At 38.4% G+C, this 26,080-nt stretch overlaps 1 protein-coding gene across 10 annotated transcripts in view; it reads right to left on the bottom strand.

The window, feature by feature from the left end:
• kcnab2a (potassium voltage-gated channel subfamily A regulatory beta subunit 2a) overlaps positions 1-26,080 on the bottom strand; it is a 318,636-nt gene that overhangs the window by 230,201 nt on the left and 62,355 nt on the right. For 4 of the 10 annotated variants that reach the window (XM_059952119.1, XM_059952118.1, XM_059952121.1 and 1 more), the window contains one exon: positions 20,544-20,601. The exons of the other annotated variants lie outside the window; for them this stretch is intronic. The gene's annotated coding sequence lies outside the window, so the exon portion shown is untranslated. Of the gene's footprint in view, positions 1-20,543; positions 20,602-26,080 lie in introns of those variants that run through there. 10 annotated transcript variants of the gene reach the window in all.

Genomic DNA, 26,080 nt, shown 5'->3' with positions numbered 1-26,080 from the left:
ACCCAAGAAATGGGCCCACATAATGATCTGGTCCTTCAGAATTAAAAGCAAGTTCTGCTTCTTAACCTTCAATGAAAACGCATGGGCATCACTTTCTACTTCCCACCTCAGTTCAGTGAAATGTGGGTAGCTTTACCAAAATTCAACATCAAATTGGGTTCAACTTAAATTAAATCAATACATAATTTGCTCTCTACAAACTTAAGACATGAAAGACAGATCATACATATTAAATTTAAATTGCTTCAGAAAAAGAGTGCCCTACAGGTGACCCCTTTCATTACAGCTGCACATATTATGAAAAATTTCCCATATGGAATTCCCAAGTTTTTTGAGATACTGAATAAAACTCATTCTTACAGAATTTATGTGGGAAAAATATGTAAACAAATAATATCTGAATGAAAGAACAATTTTTGTCAAGTTTTACTTTTAGTCACTCAGTGTGGGGCAATAAGATTTGGATATGGTGTTACCACATTGATTGCATTCGCAGTCATCGCCGTGTCTCTCCTTTGCAATGCCCTCTCCAGTCTAAGGATACGAGAACAGATATCCAAAAGTACAGTACTGTCGTGCTCTTCATCTGTGATGCTCTTCTTTGTAAGGAGCCACAGTACCCAATGCCAGTTACTTAAAATAATCACTAGGCCATTACTCCACTTCCACTAAGACATGCTTTAACCCATTACCCACCTGAACTTCTATATCATCTTTGTCCCAAGGATCCCAATTATCGAATCCCATTTCTTTAACTTATATCCCCACTTCTTAAACTATTTTCTAAGCTTTGCGGATCGGAGAAAGTGCCTTGCAGATGAAGAACATGGCCACACAGCACTCTAAGAGATCTATTAGCTTGCTTTTAGGCTGGAGAGGGTGTGGTAAAGGAGGGTCTTGTCTATGAATGCCAATACTATCAAGGCAATTAGATAATTTCTAAACCTTATTGCCCCACAATAAGTGTGATTACGTTACAATAACTAAAAATAAGATTTGACAAAATCTGATAAGATTTCAGATGAAATTTGTCCACCCCAAGTTGGCCTCAGCTATTGAATCATGACAGTGGATCACTTCGTCAGTATCAATAAAATTACTTTATTTGAGAGAACATCATGTAGAACTGAATCTCAAATATTAACTAATGGGGAAAGGCAGTGTACATTACTGAAAATCGCGATACGGACAGTTTTCTAGGAACACAACCCCTTTGCAATGCAGGGTTGCCCATATTATAGGAAAAAAATTAAACACTCAAAAATGTTTAGTCACTCTTCGCTGAACTAGATTATATAAAATAACACTCTGCTTACACTCAATGCCACCCACCATGTCGCAATCTCAAGAGAGTTTTGCACCTCTATTGTGTTAGAAACAATTTAACTTGCCTGTTTGCAAGTAACAAGCAAAAGTTACCCAGGTGGAAGTGCACATTTGGAAGTCAGATGGGGATACGATCACTGACGCGGTCTTGATGAACACTACGATCAAGTTGTCTGACAATATGCAATACATAAATCTCGTGCATACATAATCAGTGCTTGGGCAAGGTATGGAAAGCAGCAGCCAGTCTCCTTACACTGTCTTACATTTTGTAAAAGTGAAAACAAAATTAAGTCAATTTCATCTAATGCTGTGGTTTTAATGCATCAGATCCTGAGTTATACAGTTCTTTCCTACTCAAGAGATCTAAATTTATATACTGTATCTGCTTCTTCCAACAAGTTATTCTTTAGAACAAGCTTCACGTTACAGGTCTCAGTAGGTGCAAAATTAGTTGGTTCAAATGAAGTATGTTTCTAAGAAATTTTAAATTGCTCTCCTTCTCAAATATTTCTTTTGTCCTAAGTATTGAGAAAGTATTTTACACTTTATCAAAAATTAACATTATTAACAAGTGATAAAAATAGTATCAATCCAGTACCAGCACCAAACTAGGGCTATTAGACAATAGACAATGGGTGCGGGAGAGGGCCATTCGGTCCTTCAAGCCAGCACCGCCATTCGCTGTGATCATGGCTGATCATCCACAATCAGTATCCCTTTCCTGCCTTCTCCCCATATCCCTTGACTCCGCAATCCTTAAGAGCTCTATCTTTCTTGAAAGCATCCAGAGAATTGGCCTCCACTGCCTTCTGAGGCACAGCATTCCACAGATCCACAACTCTCCGGGTGAAAAAGTTTTTCCTCAACTCTGTTCTAAAAGGCCTACCCCTCATATTCTTAAACTGTGACCTCTGGATCTGGACTCCCCCAACATCAGAAACATGTTTCCCACCTCTAGCATGTCCAATCCCTAAATAATCTTATATGTTTCAATCAGATCCCCTCTCATCCTTCTAAATTCCAGTGTTATCAAGCCCAATCGCTCCAATCTTTCAACATATGACAGTCTCGCCATCCCGGGAATTAACCTCCTGAACCTATGCTGCACTCCCTCAATAGCAAGGATGTCCTTCCTCAAATTTGGAGACCAAAACTGCACATAATACTCCAGGTATGGAAGAAGTTATTGGTAGAAGTTTCCTCTAATCTAAAATACCAGATGATTCAAATCAGACATTTGATATTTGAATCACTGGAAATTCTCCTTTAGTTGTATTATACTAACCACAGCAGAAAAATGTGTATACTGAATGCTTAACTCCAGCTATTTCTTCATATTAATAATTTAATTTTTTTGGAAGTTGACCTGGGAGAATCCAGTACTGAGCTGGTGTAAGGAAACAGATGAGCTTATAAACTTTGAATAAGTAGACTGGACCATGCTCAAGGACTCAGCAGCCAGCCTAGATGAGCATGTCAGCATCGTCACAGATTTTATCAGCAACGGTGTTGAGATCTGTGCATCAAAGAGCACAATTCAGGTGTTTCAAAATCAGAAACCCTGGATGAACCACTCTCTTCTGAAGTCCAGATCTGCAGCACTCAAATCAGGTTGTCCCTAAATATGACATCACTAAAGCTATCAAAGACACTAAGAGGCAGTATCAGGCCTCTTAGTCCAGTCCAGCCTTCAGCTGTGGAAGGGCTTACACACTATAACTGGTTACAGCACAAAGTCAGGAAACATTGCCAACAACAGCGCATCTCTTCTCGATGAGCTTAAAGCATTCTACGTTTTCATTACACAACAGAAAGGAATGGGTATGTCATCACTCATCCCGACAGCCTCCTGTACACCTGAATTTGAAATCATTGTCATAGACGTATGATCAGTCTTCCAGAGAGTGTACGCAGGGAAAGCATCAGGCCCCGATAGTGTCCTTGACTGTGTCCTTAGATCCTGTGCAGATCAGCTAGTGGAGGTATTTGCAGACAATTTTAACCCATCTTTGATTCAGGCTGTAGTTCCCTCCAGCTTTAAGAAGACCACTACCATCCAAATAGTCAATAAAATCAAGATAATGTGCCATAGTGACTATTTCCAGTGGCTCTGGTACCTACCTCATGAAGCGGTTTAAGGGGCTGGTCATGTCACATGTCATCTTCAGTCTCAGACATAATCTCAACCCACAGTAACTTGTCTACCATTGAAACAAGTCTATGGTAACACTGAAACACCTCCTGGGCTGTAAAGACACCTACATCAGACTATTCTTTATGGATCACCCTTCTGCCTTCAAAACTATTATTCCAAGCAAATTCATCACCAAATTCTGGACACTGGGAGTCAAAGCCTCTCTCTGCAAATCGATCCTTGACTTCCTAACCAAAAGACTGCAATCAGTAAAGAAAGGCGGTAACACCTCCATCACTATTATTCTAAACACTGGTACTCCACAGGTTGTGACATTAACCCCCTACTCTACTCCCCGTAGAGGACTCATGTCTGCACGGCCAGATTCTGCTCTAACTCCATCTACAAGTTTGCAGATGATATTACTGTGGTCAGCCAATCTCAAATAACAATGAGTTGGAGTACAGGAAGGAGATGGAGAGCTTACTTACATGGTGTCATGGCAACACTTTTCACACTGGTCATTGACTTCAGAAGGTGAAGTGGTGCTCTTGCTCCTGTCTACGTCAACAACGCTGAGGTTGGGAGGGGTGCGAACTTCAAGCCCCTAGGTGTGAACATCACCAATATTCTGCCTTGGTCCAATCACATTGATGTCATAGTGAAGAAAGCACACTGACACCTCTACTTCTTCATGAAGGGCCCAACTTTGTCTCTTGCTTTTAATATATCTGTAGAAGCTACTGGGATTCCCCTTCACTTTGTATGCCACAGCAACCTCATGTCTTATTTTAGCCCTCTCAATTTCCCTCTCACACTTCTTATACTCAAGTTCTTCACTTGTTCATTGCTGCAAATATCTGCTATGCACTGCCTTCTACTTCTTAACTAGGGCATAAATATCCCTCAAAAACCAAGATTCCTTAAATGTGTGTAACCCCCTGGGTCGCCTCAGGCTCGCTCAGCTCATTCTCGTCTAGGGGGAACAGCCTTCGGCCCCGCCAAACTGGGTAATCAGCTGGTGTGGATGCTGTGTGATGTCCCCGCCTCACCCAAAAAACAGACAGTACACCATAAGCGATTAAATTAGTACAATTTACAAAGGTTACTATAACTAAGTGATTAATAATGATACAGTATATATGAAGAAAAAAATAAAGAAAAGGCGCCAAACTTATCAAGTTCAAACCACTTCGTGCACAACCGTTGGAGCTCAATTACTGAAGTCTTCTGGCCACCATTCGATCCACTCCAAACTCCTCGACTCGCAGCTCAGGACCTTCCGAAGTAGTCAACCAAGCACATCTAGCTTCATCCCCCCTCCTTGGAGTACCTCCTGGCCTTGGACCCCCGCTTGGGGTCCGTTCCTCGCCCAGCTTACAGCATTGCGTCCTCTCTCTCAACCCCCTCGCGCCGATCTGCCTAAAAGCCCATCAACAATAGCTTACAGACTCAGAAGAAAGAACATTAATCCCCATTTGCTTTACAAAGGAATACAATTCTCGTTATCAGTAAACTTTAACCCAAACAAGCTTCTAGCACTCTCTCGCAACAAAGAAACATTCCTGCTTTTAACAAAACAAAGAACCCCTTTTTATTACATACACAGTAACAAAGAAAAAAAGAAGAAACCCCCTTTACATGTGTTAGCCTTGCTATTTATTCCAACCAGAACATACAAACTCTGTACTCTCAGTATTTTACTTTTGAAGGCTCCCCACTTACCAAGGGTCTCTTTGCCAGAAAACAACCTATCCTAATCCATACCCATTATAAGCAGAATCAGAATCAGGTTTAATATCACCGGCATATGTCATGAAATGTGAAGCAGTACATTGCAATACGTAGTAAAAAATATGATGTGCATCTGGTTCAGTCTTTAACTTTAATCAGAATTGTTTTTTCACTCTTAAAATAGCCTTCTGTAAGTCGTACCTGGACATCTTGTATACTTCTGGATCAATGGTCTTGAATACCACAGATCGAGCACTCAGCAGTCTCCATCTTCATCCACGGCTTTATGTATGAGTATGTCTGGTATGTTCTTAAAGACACGCACTCATCCACAGAGGAAATGATGAAGTTACTGATAACTGTGGCATACTAATTCAGATTTGAAGATAAGTCTCTGAATATTGTTCCGTCCACTATCTCAAAGCAGTCCTCTAGCGCTCCTCCGTTCTCTCTTGATTATACCTTCATGGTCCTCACCACTGTGCTGCAGTCTTTAGTCTCTGCCTATACACCAGGTGATCTGTCTTTCCAAAGTGCAGGCAAGGATGGCACAGTATGCATTCTTGATGGTGGCATAACAGCGTTCAAATGTGGTTCCACAGGTGATATGTCGGTGGCAGTTGTTCAGAGATTTCAAGCTACCCTTGAGATCTCCTGCAACGATAGGGAAGGATTGACCGTGTTCTGTTTTATGACTGCTGATCACAGTGCTCAGCTCCTTGAGCACCTGCCTGAGGTTGAATGTACACACTACTAGAATGATGGATGATGCTCGATGTTCCAGTTTGGGTGAGCAGGACTGAGACTGAACTATCCTGTCTGTGCTCCATAATGAGTTAATCATGAAGCTTACTGCCCCTTCTTCTACCATTAAAAGACTCAAAAGACCTGTCTTTACCATGAAAAGTGAAGCCATTGGGCTCCAGCACTACATCTGAATTCAAAGGGGTAAGCCACGTTTCGGTGAAGCAAAGTGCAAAGCAGTCCCTGATGTCCCTCTGGTATTGCAATCTTGCTCTGAAGTCTTCAGTGTTATTTTCCAGAGACTGCATATTCACCAGCAGATAGTCAAGAGTACAGAAGTAAGGCCTCCGCATTTCACCCATATCTATAGCTCCGTGCACCTTCCCCACTTCCATTTTCTTAAAGGGGAACTGCAATTGCAACCTGATTCTGCTGTCTGGGGTTTGTCAATTTTATGGATGGATAGATTTTTCAAGCATCTTAACATGATGTTGCTTACTAAAGAACCCATGGCTGGAGCTGTCAATTTCATCTGTAGTAGTCCTAAACGGAAATATCGGATGATTCCAATCGGTGCAACAGGCAACAAGTTGCCACATATAACTGCCATCAAAAAGCTTTCTAATGCCATCAAAAATGGCCTTTTCCATTCTAGAACCTAAACTCCTTTATGCTACACTTTGGTATAGCAGTTTCTTCTAAATTCCTTAATTAATTTAATAGTCGCCAGCTTACTTTTACAGTTCTTAACCTTATTTCCACTGATGGTTGGAGATCTAAGTTTAGACATCCATCCTTTCAAACTCTTTTATAATCTTAAAAGCTCAAACAAGTCACATTACAGTATGCCCTCTCTAGAGACAGAGGCTACATTGATTTCTCTCGCTTCTTTTAATATTTGTCCATCTTTCTGGCTTTTCTCCATTTCTTTTATAATACTGGGACAGTCTAACCAGGCTTCAAAGGAATAACTTCAATGTAACCCACTGGAAACAAACTCCAGTGACTCTAACCTCTCTGCACTTTCTTTCACATCAAGTTTTGCTTCTGAAGGCTCTCCCCCTCATCTCAAGTTACAAAATTCCAAACAGCTCAGTTTTCTCCATCCATGATTCTTTCAATATAGTGAAATTAATTTGGTTATTTATATGCATTTGGTACACATAATGCAAGCATGCTTTTGTATGTCACCCAAGCAAAGGACTTTGGCATTCAAAGGATTGGTTGCTGATCGGACATCCTAATGAAGAGTGAACAATGGAGTTTGTGGAATGGTAGGAAAGTAACTAGAAATACAAATCTTGAGATGAAGTTGCATGAAATACACCGTGTTTGATGCAACACATAAATGGAATCACCACAAGTAATGTAGAAGAATGATTAAGGTGGAGGCAAGAGATCAAGATCAATCATAACTGATTCACAGCTCCAGCACAACTGCATTGGGAGCGAGAGAGACACTGAAATTAGGAGTAATAGTTATGACATAAATAGTCAACCAAGGCTAACCTTGCTGTATTTTTGATGGAGCCTCTCTCAGATCTGCAAGGTTTGAGAACTTGTGACATAGATTATTGAAGAAACAATTACAATGTGACACGTCATGCAGAAAGCTGCCAAAAAATCCTTTAGAAACTTCATTCAGTTTTTATATTTCTTGCTGTTAATACATGTCATTTTGACTGTCTTGTCAAATAATTCAGATTACAAATCTTTCAATTATTAATGCCACTTTGGCATCATCTTGTGCTTGTTACCAGAGTAATAAAATAACTGTACTTTACATATAAATCAAAATGATCATGTAAAAGTAGAAAAAAGCAAATGAATGCAGAATCTGCCACTTAAAATACCAAAGCCACACCTAGAAATTATGTTGCAAGCACAACTGCACATCTGAATTTCAAGGTCAATACTTAATCATAATGCTTTATAATGGTAATTTCCTAACTGATGTAATAATTGCTATTCACATTTAAAGCTTTAAATGTAAATTTGCAACTATTACATTCTGTAATACAATGTCATGTTATGACCAACTTGACTGTATGCAAAAGCCTTCCTATAGCATCTCAAATCTATTTTTAATTTGAATTACATCACTCAGTCTCCATCAACACTTGAAGGACAGGGCAGAAAGATAATCAGTTAATGAGATTGTTAACAAAGTAAGGGGAGTAAACTCTTATTAATTATGTTTTTTCTTGCAACAATTTATTTGTTTCAAATGCATTTTTGGTGGATGGTGGAATGATGGACTAAGATGATTATTTAAATTAGAGTGGAATTAACAGGAAACTTCAAGTTTTGGAAATTATGATCATATAAATGCAAGTTTCTAGAACAATGACATTGATCGTCAAATTTAAATTCTTTTACATTAATTAAGGTAATCAATGTGAAGTGGCAGTACTCTAGCCTGATTGAAAAGGTTAAACATTCAATACCTTCCCAGAGATCTAAGCACAACAATCCAGGCAAATACTGCAGTGCAGTATTAAGCAAATCCAACACTTTTGGAAGTGCCATCTTTCAGACAAGGCTTCAACAAGGCTTAAATGCAGGCCCAAAGGTCCCATGGCATTATTGTGAGGAAGTACAGAAGAATTATATTAAGCTACATTATTTCACATCATTAAAACAACGTACCAAGTCACTGATGCTCCTTGCTGCCTACAAATTGGCAACCACTCTTCATGCAACTCTCCTTTATTTCAGTTACTTCATTGGCAATAAAACTGAATACTGAAACTTAATCCTAAAGTTGCAGAAGCTTTTTGATAAACTTGTATTTTTTTTTAAATCAAATTAGTTAACTCTACATAATACTTCATTCAGCACAGTAAGCAAATTAAATTTGTCCAGAATCTTCATACAAGTTTGTACAACTTCCTACTTATTAACTAGGTTGTGCCAGACTGGATTCATTGGTTAGCTGCAGGTAAAGAGCTCAAGAATCCCAACCATTCCTAGTTAGCATATAACACAAATTAGGCACAAGGAAAAAGCACTATGCTGTTCAAACCCTTAACTGAGTTTTTGGCCAATCTGATTACAACCTCAAAATCAATTTCAATCTACTTATGATAATCGCTCACCACCAAGCTCGTCAAGAATATCTCTAAATCTGTCTTAAAAGTATTTGAAAATTCTGCTTCCATCATCCTCTGCAAAAGAAAGTATTAACCCCTCACAGTCCTCAAAGGGTCTTGCATCATTTCCAGCCTATAAAGGTGACCCCAAGTTCTAGATTCTCCCCCGAGGGTATACACTGTCTCCATATCCACCCTCAGCACCAGCAATGTTTCAAGCAATCATCCCTCTTTCTTCTAAATTTCAACAGATACAAGATCAACCCATCCAACCTTAACTCATAAAATATAAGTTGTTTCTGCTTCCATTCTCTGATTTCTCCAATCTGCCTCCATTTCTTCCTTAAAAGGAGATCAGTACTGTACACAATGTTCCAGATGTGATCTCACAAGTGACCAAAGTAACTGCAGAATAATTGTATTCAATTCAGCAAGCAATAACATTGTTAGTTTCCTTAATTACATGCAGTAACCACATACTGGCTTTTTGCTAATCATGCACTGTGACAGTCAGATCTCTCTGAACCTCAGAGCTCTGTAATATCTCAACAGTTATATCATAGCTGCTTTCTCATCTTTCTGCTAAAAAGGACAATTTTCCCACATTATATTCTGACATAATTTGCCCACTCACCCTATCTATATCACTTTTAACTCCATACACTCTCCACAACTCAATTTCTCACCATTCTCTGCATCATTAGCAAATTTAGCAACACCTTTGCAGTCATCTGAATTACAAGAAGTTGAGGCCCCAGTACCATTTCCTCTGGCACACTACTTGTCACATCTTGCCAAACAGAAAATGATCCATTTATGGTTACATCTAATTACTTCTCATTTTAATTCTAATTACTACTCCTATTATGCCCTGCGCCAGTAATTCATGGGCCACATGTAACCAATTAATTTTTTCTTAATTGAAACAAAAGGGACTGCAGATGCTGGAATCCGGAGCAAAAAAAATAAACTGCTGAAACAATTCAGCAGATCAAACAGCAAGGAGATGGCCTTCACTGTGTGTCATGATCCTGTATCAGAACAATTTTGCTAACAGTTCCCATGACAAAATAAAACTCTGCAGATCAATTCACTGAACATTAAAGCAAGGCCAAATAAAATGGGTACAATCTGACCATGTACTGTCACCCTGCTCACTTAACTGAAGCACTCAGAGGCTAAGTGCTCAGAGTGCGCTAATTTTACACATCCCTGACCTCTATGCTGCTTTGCACGCAAGTTCCTGGGCCTCCTTCCCGCATTTTCATCTTGTCAAAGAAAGAAGATTGATACGCATCACAAGTTTAAAGAAAATTGGTCATTTGAATATTTTGTATCTGTCAAACAAATTACTTTCTTGATATGCAAATAACCAATGTGGTTTAGAAGGAATGTATGGCACCATTACAAGACAAAGTACATAGATAGTTTATTTGTTCTATTCACTTAGGTACAGCTGGAATAGGCCCTTCTGGCCCTTTGAGCCTCGTCATCCCAGCAACCCTAACAACACTGATTTAATCCTAACCTAATCACAGGGCAATATACAATAACCAATTAACTTACCCTGTGCGTTTTTGGACTGTGTGAGGAAACCAGAGCACCCAGTAAAAATCCACACTTTCCACTGGATGGGCGTTCAGAGACTCCTTACAGAGGATGCTGAAACTGACAAACTGTAATAGAGCCCCACTAACCACTACGCTACAGTGGTGTCCTCTGCATATACAAGTGAATATAGGAAGAAAATGTCTTAGCAGTTGGAAATAAATCTTTTATTTGCTAGCATCTTCAAAATGTTGCCTCTGTAAAGAGACAGCTAACAAGTATCTGACCTAATAAAAAGAGAAGAAGCCTTTTACAGAGGGAGAGTTTATCAAACATTATATGATCCAAATAGTTGGGGAAAAAGTCAGAAAAGTGAGATCTCTTTGAAGCAGCATGTTTGTGAACTACCATGGTTACAAGAGTAGAGGGCATAAGTGAATACCTGCTTCAGATTAGCAAATTTTCTTTTTTTTTTAAATGCTTTGGGTAATTGCCAGGTTGCTTGCATTCATTCATGATTCAATATTACTAACAGGGCTGCGTAGTATGATTGTGCTGAGCTGAAGACATTTTTATGAATGTCCATTAAATATTTTGGGGGACTGAATTTAAAGTGGGAGCATCTGAAGTGTGTCACCACTGACAGAGTAAGGAACACAATGGGGGAAAAAGGTTGGCAGGGTTAACTACCAGGCAGAATCAATGGGCAAAACAAAATTAAAATGGATCACACGACATCAAGATACTCAACTTTAAAGAGGAAATTGTAGAGTAAACTGTTAATTTCAAGTGTTCATGTTAACAAAGCCACAGACAATTCCAAAAGTATATGAAATAAACTTCCCTATTCCCCTTTCTTTCACCTTCCCTTCTCCTCACTTGCCCATTACCTCCCTCTGGTATCCCTCCTCCTCCCCCTTCTTCCATGGTCCACTCTCCACTCCAATCAGATTCCTCCTTCTTCAGCCCTTTACCTCTTCCACGTGTCATCTCTCAGCTTACCTCTCAGATCACCCACCCCTCCCCCCTCACTTTGCTCCACTTATCACCTGCCAGCTTGTATTCTTTCCCCTCCCCCTCCCCATCTTCTTATTCTGACTTCTACCTCCTTCCTTTCCAGTCCTGATGAAGGCTCTTGACCCAAAACAGCAACTGTTTATTCCCCTCCATTCCCCTACATGACTGCTGAGCCCCTCCAGCATTTTGAGTTTTGCTGCGGAAAATACCAATTTCACTATAGTAGAACATGTTGTGGCAGTGGCAGTGTGCTGAAGAGATTTTTGAAAATTGACACATTCATGAATGAAGTGAGCAGGATTCGTAAAAAAAAATCTTTACGAAAGCCAGCAGCCATGGAAGCTTGCTTTCAAAGCTGACTTGATTTAGTACATAAATGATCTCAGCATTAAGTTGCAGGGGAAAGTAAATCTCATCAGCAATTTAAGAGAAAAACTGCAGCTGTTACCAGATCGCTGAAGGCAAACTATCATTTTCCAGCTCACCCAACTCTCAGAGACATATTCTGCTAACAGGATTTTAAAGGCATAAGGTGATGCTTGCATTACTACAAGAGCAGTTTCTGAAAGAGTCCAAGGCTTCCATTGACAGAATACTTTTTGAAAAACCATTTGCTTTCAGCATTGATTCTACACCCAAATCTCTGCAAATGGAATTCATTGATCTCCAGACAAGGAGTATTTTGATCAGTAAGTACAATGGAGATTATTTGACTGCATTCTGTAAGAGCTATAGAGCAAATGACAATTTTTCCAAGTCCAAAAGAAAGTTGTGTGTGGCTTTATTACTGTAGTAACAGTATGTATGTACATTGGTCAGCAGACAAACGATGAAAGTCAAATTCAGGTTCAAATCAAAATCCAAGGATATTCTGCCTATTGAAACACTTACAGTACAGTCCAATAAAGTACAGTCACTAGCTACTTTGTGAGAAAATACTTAATAACACCAAAGCTTTCAGAGAATGATCCTTTCATCAAGCTTGGGAGGTTGAGTGTGATTGATTACTAAGTATCTTTCAGTAATAAATAGTGGGGATCCCTGTCCCACCCCAAGTGTTTTTATGTTTAGTAAAACATCAAACACTTTATAAAAATCCAAGCATAGTAAATCCACTAATTCCTTTTTATCCACAACACTGTACATTTTCAAAGAACACCAACAAAGTGGTGAAAGGAAAATCATGCTTGATACAACCATGCTGAACTTGTCTGATTACCTTGCATTGCTCTAAGTATCCTGCTATAAGATTTTCAATAATAACTTCTAACGTTTGCCTTTTAATAGATTTTAATCAAACTGGCCTATAGTTTCCTGCCAGATGTCTCACTCCCTTTGAGTTAACTTGCATCAGTTATTTTTTCAGTTTAATGGAACCTTTCCAGCAACTATGGCATTTTAATTCAATTCAAGTTTAATTGTCATTCAACCATACATGAATGAGTCCAAATGAAGCAGTGTTACTCTGGCAGCAAGGTGCAAAACACAGTACCAACAGTCACACACAGCATTAAGTACACACAAGATAACAAGCACAAATAGTATCATAATCACTCAATAAAAGATTCCAATCTCGTGGCATCAATCTACAGTCAACCACAATAGAGCTTGTCTTCTGCCGAGTGAACACTAGGGGGAGGTGGTAACATGGACTCCCTGGACACCGTGCCATACCCCCCTGACACTGCAGCTTGAGGCCTAGACTGGGCATATACAAGGTAACGAGGGCATATGGAGTATCAGTAAAATACAATAACGCAAAAATATATATGTATGTAGTTCAGATGTACATCAACTGACAATTCAACCATCATGAAATTTACTGCTTTGTAGCAACAGTACAGCGCAAAGGCATAACATTATTATAAACTGCAAAATAAATAGTGCAAAGGAATAACAAGGTAGTGTTCATGGACAATTCAGAAAACTGATGGCGGAGGGGAAAAATGTGGGTCTTCACCTGATGGTAGTAATGAGAAGAGAGCAAGTCACAGATGGTGAGGGTCTGGGGCCTGGGATGATGTGCATTCAGGATTTGGAGACTTGTCAACCAGTTTCCAATAATTTGCTCAGTGCCACTTCTCTGATTGTAATCTTCCTTGAGTTCCTGATTTACAACCATTTCTGGAATGCTACTTGCATCCTCTACAGTGTTGGATGATGTAAATAACTGTTTATTTCATTTACCATCTCCTTGTTTTTCATTAATTCCCCAGGCACATTTTTTATTGAACCAATGCTCACTTAGTTTCTCTAGTGGGTTATAAATATAATGAGTTAACAAACTATCCATTTTTATATCTCTAGTTAATGCCATCTCTTATTTCAACTTTCCTCCCTTATTAACCTTTCAGTTATTTTATTTTAATTGTTTTTTTTAAATACTCTGCCCAATTTTCTGCTCTGCTGGCAATCTTTCTGCAAATACGCTTTACCTTTAGCTTGTTTTGTTAACCATGGATGTAGTGCCCTCCCCCCTTGGAATTTTTTCACTCTTCAGGACGTACTTATTCTGGGTAATCTGAAAGATCCCATTAAATGTCTGCCACTACATCTCAAATAACCGTCCCTTAATCTAATTTGTCAAGGCACTTTAGCTGCCTTCGCTTTCATGCCCTCATAATTGCCCTTACTGATGTTTAAAATACTAGGCTTGGACCCATTTTTCTCTCCCTCAAACTAAATATAAAATTTAATCATGTTATGAGCATTGTACCTAGGGGTGTCTCCATGATGAGCGAAGTAATTAATCCCATTTCATTACATAATACCTTATTTAGTACAGCTTCTTCTCTGGCAGGCTCCAGAAAATGTTATATGAGAAACTGTCTTGTATTCTTCATCTCTTTTTTTTTGCTTTATACACTATTCCATCATTTGACTTAAAGTGGTTTGTAGGCCTTTTGTACAAACATGTGACTTCTTGTCTTTCTATTTCTTACCTTCATCCACACTGCTTCTACATTCACATCTCCTGAACTTAGATCAGCCCTCTCTACAGTGCCAAAACTCTCATTCATAAAGCCACTTTTCCACCCTTACTCAGCTTCCCAGCTCTCCCAAATGCTGTATACACTTGGACATTCAGATCTACCTACTAATGATCTTGCACCTTTTCGTCTATCGCACTGCACTTTCTCTGCATCTGTCACACTATTCTACACTTTGTACTACCTCAATGCGCTGTTGTAATGAATTGATCTGTGTGAATGATGTGCATGGCATGTTTTCACTGTTCCTTGGTACGTGACAATAATAATAAATAAATTTCCCAATTTATGCTGACCTGCAGCCCCTCCTCCTTGGTGCAAGTGGATATAAACTTGCATCTCAATCCATGTGTTGTGTTTTCGAATGCTACACACACTCAGATGCAGAACCTTCCTATTAATATTATTTTTGTAACCTCTAACACAATCTACTGACTTAGAGACTTATACTCCATCCACTCCTATCAGTCTGCAACAATTCTTTTTTGCCTTGTTTCTATTCTTTGATTTACATTTTCTCAACTTTGAACCTTTGTCCTACATCACAGCCTGGAATGGAAACACCAATGCCCTTGAATGGAAAATCCTACAAAAAAAGTAGTGGATATCACCCTGTCCATCATGGTTAAAGCCCTCCCCACCATTTGGCATATCAACATGAAACAGTGTCACAGGAAAGCAGCATTCATCATCAGGGAACCCACCACCCAGGACATGCTCTCTTCTCACTGCTCCCAACAGGAAGAAGGTACAGCAGCCTCAGGACTCACGCCACCAGGTTCAGGAACAGTTATAAACCCTCAACCATCAGGCTCTTGAACCAAAGGGAATAACTTCACTCAATTTCAATTGTCCCATCATTGAAATGTTCCTACAACCAATGGACTCATTTTCAATTACTCTTTACCCCATGTTCTCGATAGTTATTGCTTATTTATTATAATTTTTGTATTTGCTCAATTTGTTAATTTTTGCACAAAGATTGAATGCCCAAGTTGGTACTTACGGTTATTATTATATGGATTAATTGAGTATGTCCACAAGAAAATGATGCTCAGGGTTGTATATGATGATGTATACATACTTTGATAATAAATCTACTGCGAACTTTGATTTAGGTTAAAATTTTCTTGTCTAATGAGGCTCACTAATACACTAGTTCTAGCACAGTTCACGTCAGAGTTTCTCAGGTCTGTTGCTCTTACTGTCCTCCATACAGGTGCCAATGCTTCATAAACCAAAACCCACATGTACTACACTATTCTACATCAATTTCTACTGCTAAAAGAACTATACATTAACTTCTCTAATCTTATTTGTTCTATTGCAACTTGGGTAATAATAAAGAAATTATAACCTTTTCAGTTCACTTCTTCAATTGCTGACTAGCTCTTAAAATTGATCATGCAAGGACCTCTTTGCCTTATCTGCAACGTTGCTACCTAGAAGCCTCACAACAATTGGATCATTCCCTTCCCAAGCTACTCTCCAGCACAGAACAGAAATCTAGAATCCTGGCACTGGGCAGATAACAGAGCGCTCTTAACATGTGCCTGTTGTTGCCAAGAACAGTATCATTCCATAAGATCACTCCTCTCTACTGAAATGCCTTCCTTTACCAAAATGGTTTCCTCTACCACACACACAGATAGTACATCCACTCTGCCGACCACTATCCTCCAAAAACTTTCAAGAATTTCAGACCCATTAGATAACTGCAAAGGCTCCTGAATTCTTACCACTGGGTTCCTTTTTTTTTTAATAAATTTTTTATTGAATTTTCAAATGGTTACAGAAGAGAAAAAAGATCAACCTTTCCCCGCCCCCCCCCCCCAACATATCCCTGTAGAAAGAGAAAAAGAAAGAAAGAAAGAATGCCTGGATATCAGAAGATCTCCACATGCTCCATGGAGTTCATAATAGCTTTAGTATATATATTTATTTCTTTCCCCAAATAAACAATAATTTTATCTTCGGAGCACCTATATATTTAATCCTATCTTTTGTAAATAAGAGAGCCAAATTTTCAGAAATATTTCATATTTATCTCTTAAATTATAAGTAATTTTTTCAAATGGAATGCAGCTAAAAGCTATATCTATTTTCCTTTTCTTAATGTATGTTAAAATTCTTTTTCTTTTCACCGATCCATTAAGCCCATTAACATTAAAACTTTAAAAATTCAGTAAATTAGTCATTATTTTTTAACAGGGTTACTCCAGTCTATAGTAATACCTAACTTTTCAACTTTCATAGTACCTTGGGGAATCTTTTTAAAATTCTCCATGTTGCTATATGTCTCCCCCCCCCCCACCCCTGCTTGTCCAAGAAAAGGAAGATTAAGAAAAATAGATTATAAAGAAAAAAAACAAAATACCCCCCTACTAATGTTGTGAATTAAAAAAAACACAACATTGCCCCCCCTCTGTTGTGCGGGTCATGGCAATCACCATGATTACACACGTGAATCCCGTAGCAATCGATCCGAAGTTCCCCAGCTCCCCGTAACAAAAAAAAGTATATATAAGAGATGAAAAAAATAATATCACTACTCTCGATTAATATTTCTCAAATTTTTACCTTTCTCCCCCTGTATCATATAATTAAGAATATATTTAAATATTCTTCTGTCCTTAAACATCCATCAATTCTATTCACTGTCCATCTTTAATCCGTTTCACTTTTAAATCTTTGGCTGTGGTTAGCGAATATTTGGGAGTTCTTGTGCAAATTCTTCCGCATCCTGATAATCAGTAAAAGATCTTCTTTTTCCGTCATCCAAAAAAATTATCAGGGTTGCCAGGTGGCGCAATATAAATTTATAACCTTTTTCCCATAAAACCTTTTTCGCTGGGTTAAATTCCTTCTTTCTCTTCAAAAGGTCATAACTTATATCAGGGTAGAAAAGAACCGTTTTCCCTTCTATCATCAATGGCCCGCTTCTCTTTCTGGCACGTTGGGCAGCCGCCTTCAGGATATTTTCTTTATCTTGATATCTTAAGCATTTTATCAAGATTGATCGTGGGTTTTGATCAACTTGAGGTCTTGATCTTAAGGCTCCGTGAACCCTTTCAATTTCAAGTAACTGGGTTCCTTCTTCCATTTTCAAAATTTCCGGAATCCATTTTTGAAAAAAATTTATTGGATCCTCTCCCTCTATACCTTCTTTAAGTCCAACAATCTTAATATTATTTCGTCTGCTAAAATTTTCAAGTACATCCACTTTTTACAACAACCATTTTCTTTCTGATGTCCAGGCAGAAATATTATCTTCCATTTTATTCACTCTATCAATGATGTCTCCCGTTGTTTCTTCCAAGTTTTTAATTTTCTTGTCCATTTTGTCCTGTCTTTTCATCATTTTATCAAATATAATCTTCATATTTTTAATTACTTTTAATGCATGCATTATTTGCACCAAAGATTTTTTTTGTGTCTCAAATATCACCTCCAACCTCTTCCTGGTGCTCTTCTTTGTTTGTCTCTTCATCTTCGTCTGATTTATCCAGAGAATCTCATTCCACCTCATATTCAATTTCACTTTCAGTTCTGATCATAGCTGGGATTTGTAGTTTGGGTTGCTCGTGTTTGCGCATGCCCCTTCCTTCACGCATGCACGATTCCTGTTGCTCTTTTTTTTTGGAAACAGTTGATGTTGCCGCAGTTTCCTATTCTGTATCGCCGGAGGTAAAATGCACTTGAGCCCGAGGCTCTTTGGTGGCGGCCGGCCTTGATTCTTTTCCAACTTGTGTTGTCTTCAAAGTAATAGTTTTCTTCTGCTTCTGTTTAGGAGACATATCTTAAGACAATCCTGAGTAGTTTATAAATAATTTTTAAAAAGTATTTACTAACTTTTCTTCACTTAAACATTATTTTACTGGGTTCTTTTTTTTATAAAACGGGAGAGCTGGATCATGTCTCGATCCTACATCATCACGTGATGTCCCCCCCCCCCTTACACTGGGTTCCTTTAGCTCCCAGACACACTCCTTTGTTCAAATTGAGCAAGTTTTCAAAAAAAAAAGAAATAGACTTCAAAATCATTTAAAAAAAATTTTCCTCAAGATGATTCACCAGCAAAGCCCGCAAAAAAATATAGAACACAGAAAACGACAAGCCCTTCGGCCCACAATCTACCCCTTCCCTCCTATAGAGCCCATAACTCTCTCCAGTCCCAAACAGAGAATCTGCAGGTGCTGGAAATCCAAGCAACACACAAAATGCTGAAGGAACTCAGAGGGCCAGGCAGCATCTATGGAAAAGAGTATAGCAGTATTTTCTTGCATCCATGTGCCTATCTAAGAGTCTCTCAAATGTTCTTATTGTATCCATCTCTATCACCACCTTGGGTGGCATATTCCAGGCACCTACCACTCTTTATATAAAACCTACCTCGAACATTTCCACTTATCTTAAACAGATGTACTCCTGTTTTGGTCTCTGCCTCACTGGGGGGAAAAAGTGCTAGCTATTCACTCTACCTGTGCCTCTCATAATCTTATACACCTCTATCAAGTCACCTCTCATCCTCCTTCATTTCAAAGAGAAAAGCTGTAACTCATTCAAACTTTCCTCATAAGATACGTTCCCTAATCCAGTCAGCATCCTGGTAAATTTCCTCTGCATCCTCTCTAAAGCTTCTACATCCTTCCTGTAATAAGGCAATCAGAACTAACCACTATACAAGTAGTTCAATGATTCAGACAAGTGCATTTTGACTGAGTAGGGGAATACCATATTTTTAAAGAAACACTTCAGAAGTTTTTATGTGGTTCTTACTGATCTTATAATTGGACAGGTCTCAAACTAGGGACCTGGGACTGATTTCAGGAAGTGCTGGAAGTGCAAGGATACAAGCCAGATTTATTCCAGTTAAAACAAACATTTTATCTGGTAAATTAAAACACAATATTATAGTGTGAATTTGATTTATAATGACTTCCAAATACCATATTGAAATATTTTATTACAGCTTAGTTATCACAGAAGTTACTGGATGATAGAACTTCATATTATTCTGCAAAAAAAACCCTAAAATTTGAATTTGAGTTTTTTGAATGTAAGCAACTTGTAAATAATCAAAGATACCCAAAAAACTTTGATCTAGAGATAATATTTAAATACGCAGTTGAAGCACAAGAAAAGAATCCTCTAATTGTTCAAATTTTCATTGCTCAAGCTTATTGAATGTTAGATCTAGTAGAATATTCATATTAATTTATTTTACAGAGTGCAAACTCTTTCCAGATGATCACACTTAAAAATCATAATGAAGTCCAAAACAAATCTGATTCTGTGACGAGACAAATGGATTCAGACGTAAACATTAAAAAACATTGTTGTTAATGGATTTTGATTTCCAGATATACAAAGTCTCCATGAATGTACTATTAAGTGTGAAACTAGATTCCAAACAAAATCTAGTTTTCAGTTAAATATCTATCAGATCCTATGCATGCTTATTAAAGAAGAAATAATGTTCAAATAGTCGCACATTTTCTGTTTAGTCATTTGCAAGAAGGCAAATCTAAATAATTAAAGCAACTAGAATTTTAGACTTCTATCTTGCCAAGAAATTAAAATGAATTAACAATTAGGTTCTTTAAAATATGCAATTAGCAGAAGGCAGAAAATCTCACATTCACAAACATCCCTTATTCTATATTTCTTCTAGTTAAGTCTTGCACTATTTACAAAATTGAGGATTATCCTTTTATAGAGCGCTTTTCAAAAATATGCTTGAAAACTTTATTTACAACATAAATTATTGCCCATTCCATATGTCATATCTGTCATATATGTCATATGTCATATCATTACAAACTTAAGCTATAAATCACAATAAAGTCACAGTGTTGAACTTCAGCGTAACATTACACAGGTAAATTGGGGCTGATTTCAAATTACATATGAAATGCAAATAGAAAATCATTAAGACAAAAAAAAGTGAAATACCGTGGATGCTGGAAAATAGAAACAAGAAATACTGGAAACTTTCAATGTACAATAGAATCTGTGGAGAGAAAACAAAGTTAACATTTCAGGTTAATGACTTCATCAGAACTGGAAAAAGTTGGAGAAATATAAGGTTTTAATTTAATACTGCAGCAGTGAAAAAAGGAGAAAAGAACATAAAGCCTGAAGGGTTGGGGGTGTAGGGTGGGTGGAGGAAAGAGTTGGTATAAGGTAAAAATGCAGTGTGCAAGGTAGGTAAACATGAGAAATTAAGTTAATGAAAGAATCAGCAAATAAAAAGATGATATCAAAAGAAAAAAATTGATGTTGTTCCTTGAGTGTATGATTTGGCCTCCCCCCACCCCACTCCACCATCACCCTCCCCATCCCTGACGTTTACTACCCTCACTTTCAGCATTATGAGTAGCTCATTTCATTCATGGCACAATAGCTAACTTATCAATTATTCCAGAACAGGCTTCCCACAGCACTTTAAATATGGAAAAAACCGGCAATACATGCTCTTTCACTTCTTCCATTCTCACCCAAAACAACCCTTCCAATGAAATAACAAAACACTAACGCACACAAAATGCTGGTGGCACACAGCAGGCCGGGCAGCATCTATAGGGAGAAGCGCTGTCGACGTTTCGGGCCGAGACCCTTCGTCAGGACTAGCATTTTGTGTGTGTTATTGTTTGAATTTCCAGCATCTGCAGATTTCCTCGTATTTGCTTTTAAAATAACAAAACACATTCATTTTTGTGCACTGTAATGAATAAAGAGACAGAATACCAATCATTTTAGCATTCTGAACTTCAGTCACCCCAAATCTAGTTTAATACTTTGTCCCTTTCTTACTTTATGTCCTACACATTTCCAATGAGGCTCAACAGTAAATCCTACTTTAGGGTACCTCTCCTGTATAAGAGTACTTCTTACTTCAACTGGACACTTCAGTGTTCCAGCATCAAAACTACAGAGCTGCACTACTGGCTTTTGGAACCATCTGGTGAAGAAAGCCATTGAAATAAAACTAGAGGAAAAGAATTTTAACAAAGACAAAAGTTTTGCTCTAACTAAGAACTGGAATTTGACTGTAAACAAGGTGGGACAACAGAAACCTGATTGATAAGGACCAACCAAACAGGAGGGAAGGACAACCGGAGGGGGGGGGGGGGGGCGCATATAAATACCATCAGACTAGACATGCCCAGGCATCATCCATGATGAAGATGGCAGAGTTTATCATCCAACTGTCAGTTAAAATTGATACTTGTATACGGCTGGAAGCCCAGGAAGAGCTTATTCATCATAATCCTTTGTTTCCAGAAGACTGCAATTGGTAAATGAGTCTGCTTATAGCTAATGGCACTTATGTCACCAGTATCTTCTTTATTTGTCTCTTAGAACATCCCTTTTTCCTCTCATCCCATCATTCCTATAATACTGCTCCAACCCATCATAGAACCATCTACTAATTTTCCCCTCTTCCAAGTCTGTTCTACTTAATATTTTTCCAGTTCTGATGAAAAATCACTGACCTAAATCTTTCTTTTCTCCCCCCTCCAAAGATGTTATACAACTCCAAGTATTTCTAGGAATCTTTTGTTTTTAGTTAAGGGAAATACATCATTATAATCATCTCAATTCATTCTGTTGTTTCACATCTTTCAAATCATACTGTGAAGGACTTTCTTTCCTTCATTGATTGAGAAAGAGCATATAGTTCAGATTGTAATATTTAGTTTTATCAGGTGAAATATTAACCTTAGTGAAAGGATTCCAGTATTCTTTGCATAATTATTCACAAAAAGCAAAGATCATTTCCTCAAGAAGTGCTTCAGTCCTACATTACAGGGATTCAACTATAGCCCACCAACTAAGATACAACAAGCTGGTTCAAAAACCTACTGTTCAGGTAAGGAATACTGCGAACTGGGTTACTTGAGTAATATTTGGCACGTTCTGGTCATTAGGTTTGTTTGAAACTGAACCAAGAAGTAGTGCATACCATAGTCCACTAGGAAAGGGGAAGGGGACCCTACAAATTTTATTCAACATCAACAAGGTTACACAACTGACACGATGCACAGAAATTCTTCCCAAATTATAAAGGGGGTGAATTTTTGAGGCACTTGAGTGTCTGATTTCCACAGTACCAGCTAAGATATGAAGCAATTGTGCCTAATTAATTGGCTTTACTGTAAGCTTCTTTTAAGAATTTTTTTTTAATTGCCCAACACCAAGTTCAAAATGATATCCGGTTACATATTTCCTTTTAGCAAATTCCTCTGCTATACTAGTCAAGATTATGTAATGATCAATTTGCTAGATACCATTAGCAATATTAAAAAGTCTACTTAGAACAGGGGTTCCCAACCTTTTTAATGCCATGGACCCTAGCCATTAACTGAGGACTTCCGGTGGGGAACGCCTGACTTAGGCTACATCCACACTACACCAAATAAATCCGTTACCCAAGCTTTTTCTCTTCGTTTTGATCCTCCGTCCACACTAAAATGGCATTTTAGTCCACCGAAAACAGAGCTTTTCAGAAACGCTCTCCAGGGTGTGTAATTTTGAAAACGCAAGATTGGCCAGAGCAGTGTGGACAGAGTAACCAGAGAAATCGAAAAACGCTGTCATGACGTGCCGGAACAGATGTGGCGGCAGCACATTATTTCATTGTTTTCTTGAACGCAACCTAACAATTACAGAACAGGCGGCAATGAGACTGAAGCCAGAAGAGTTGGAAGTGTACTCACCAAATACTTTGACCCATAACTTATTGAATAAATAAGAATACTCACTTTGCCGTTTCCTGTCCTTGCTCGTATGAAGGTGGTTTACCTATTTATGCAAGTACTTCTCTGACAATAGATGTGTAACAGCCTAATGTAACATTTTATGGAAATACAAGATAATACTGTACCGATACAGACATGTTTTATACATTTAACAAGGGGCTTTATTAATGCAACAGAGTTCGTCAGTTTTTCAATGTTCGTCGTCAGCAGGGTCATACTGTCCTTGAACTCCCTGTCGGTTGCCTCCATACACTCCAGTATTTGTTTTTTTTTAGTTTTAAGTCCTCCTGTGCGAGAGCCAAAGCTATCCTTCGTTTAAGTTTTTCTAGTCTGTAACTGAGCAAACTCGCACCAACTCTTTCATGGCGAGATTCGACACCAAACATGTTGCTTGTTTTCCGTAGATGTGTCCTGCACATGGCGCAGTAGGAGGAGATTTGCCGAAATCTCCGTTTCAATGTGGACAGAGATATTTTCAAAAATGCTTGGTGTGGACGTTTTTACGCGAAACCGGCGTTTTCAAAATTATCCTGTCTAGTGTGTACATAGCCTTAGATGAAGATGCATTTTCATGCCTGTAAAAATGTTTGAATGACAAGGCTTTTTACTTAATGACTCTATCGAACTACACTGGAAATTTCCTCTTCACACATTATCAACTGCATCAAATATTTAGAGATACAACATAGAATAGGCCCTGCAAACCTTGATTTAATCCTAGCCTAATTACGGAGCAATTTACAATGATCAATTAACCTACTAACTAGAAAGTCTTTGTACTGTGGGAGGAAACCAGCAAACCTGTTGGACATGCATTCCACAGGGAGGATGCACAGACTCCTTACAGATTATGCTGGAATTAAACTCCAAATTCCAATGTCCTGAGCTGTACAGTAATAGCAACACACTAACTGCTATTGAGAGAAACATTAGTACTTTTGATGAAGTATCAGAAATGCAAATATTTACTTACATAAGGTTGAGAACTGTAGGCAAAGGAAGAAAGGAAGTGTTAGAATTCTGCTTTCTTAAATAATATTTATCTTCTGACCCAAGCAGATTGATAAAATTCTACTATAAGCGTAGAAGAGCTATTCATGTGAGCTTGCAAGTCTTTCCTCAGAGGTCGCATAAACTAGTAGTTTTATTTTTAGATATCAATCCAGTCACCAACTAACATGCAAAGCCCAAAACCCATGGATGCGCAGCTGTACTATAATCATCTAGCTGGCACTTTATAATTCATCAGCAGCTGTGAATTGGACAAAGAATTGAATAATCTCATTGAAACTGGGCTACTACTTTTGTTGCTGCCTGCTCCAGTTGGTTAATTTTCTGCTACTTATGGAGCCAAAGGAATGGTTGCAAATGGTAAAATAATGATTGGTGTTTAAACATAAAACAAATTAATCAGCAATTTATTTCTCCTTCTGAAGCATGGTGAGAAGATCAAGCCACTGTGACTCAACTGGCAAACACTCTAAGAACTCAGCAGGCCAGGCAGCATCTATGGAAAAGAGTAAACAGTCCTGATGAAGGGTCTCAGCCTGAAGCATCAGCTGTTTACTCTTTCCCATGGACACTGGCTGACATGCTGAATTCCTCCAGCATTTTGTGTGTGTTCAAGATGAAGCCACACTCATGTTGGAAGAACAACACCTTATATACTGGCTGGGTAGCCTCCAACCTGATGGCATGAACATTGACTTCTCTAACTTGCGTTAATTCCCCTCCTTCCCTTCTTACCCCATCCCTGACATATTTAGTTGTTTATTTTTTTCTCTCTCTCTCTGCCCATCACTCTGCCTGTTCTCCATCTCCCTCTGGTGCTCCCCTCCCCCTTTCTTTCTCCCTAGGCCTCCCGTCCCATGATCCTTTCCCTTCTCCAGCTCTGTATCACTTTCGCCAATCACCTTTCCAACTTTTAGCTTCATCCCACCCCCTACGGTCTTCTCCTATCATTTTGCATTTCCCCCTCCCCCTCCTACTTTCAAATCTCTTAGTATCTTTCCTTTCAGTTAGTCCTGACAAAGGGTCTCGGCCCTATAGATGCTGCCTGGCCTGCTGTGTTCCACCAGCATTTTGTGTGTGTTGTTTGAATTTCCAGCATCTGCAGATTTCCTCATGTTTTGTGTATGTTGCTTGGATTTCCAGCATCTGCAGATTCTCCTGTGGTTGGGCAAACACTTCTGTCTATGATCAGAAAGTCATATGCTTGAACATCCTGTTTCCACAAGCCCACCCTCCTCCAGTTATTTGATGTAACAACAAGAGCTGATTCCTTTAGTGCGGATATTACAGCAACGTTGAATTAGGCAGATTGCAGGGGATACCTCGGCTAACATTTTTCCAGCAAAAAAAGTCAAAAAGATCTATTTATTTTTGTCTGCAAAGACTTGCTTTACACAAGTCACTTAATTGCCAATATATCATGATATTAAGTAACAATAGGTTTAAACAGTTATTTTTTAAAATGCAACTTTCTCTCTCAGGAGAGAACTTGCTTTCCTACAGTAACAGCTCACTTGATGTTAGCTTTATAAACCTGCAAAGCACACCAAAAACACAAATGTTCTATTTCACTTTATGGGTCTGAAACAGCCACATACATTCAATAGCTTTTGTCCAGTTAAGCAATTTTCAACAAAAAAAAAACTACCAAGAAGAAAATAGTTTTATTGCAATTGGCTGCTGAGAATATAATAATAAAAATCAATTAAAATCACA

Source organism: Hypanus sabinus, chromosome 27 (genome assembly GCF_030144855.1).
Source record: "Hypanus sabinus isolate sHypSab1 chromosome 27, sHypSab1.hap1, whole genome shotgun sequence".
Lineage (NCBI taxonomy): Eukaryota > Metazoa > Chordata > Chondrichthyes > Myliobatiformes > Dasyatidae > Hypanus > Hypanus sabinus.
The sequence above is the reverse complement of the archived record's forward strand: the minus strand, read 5'-3'. Positions and strand labels throughout refer to the sequence as shown.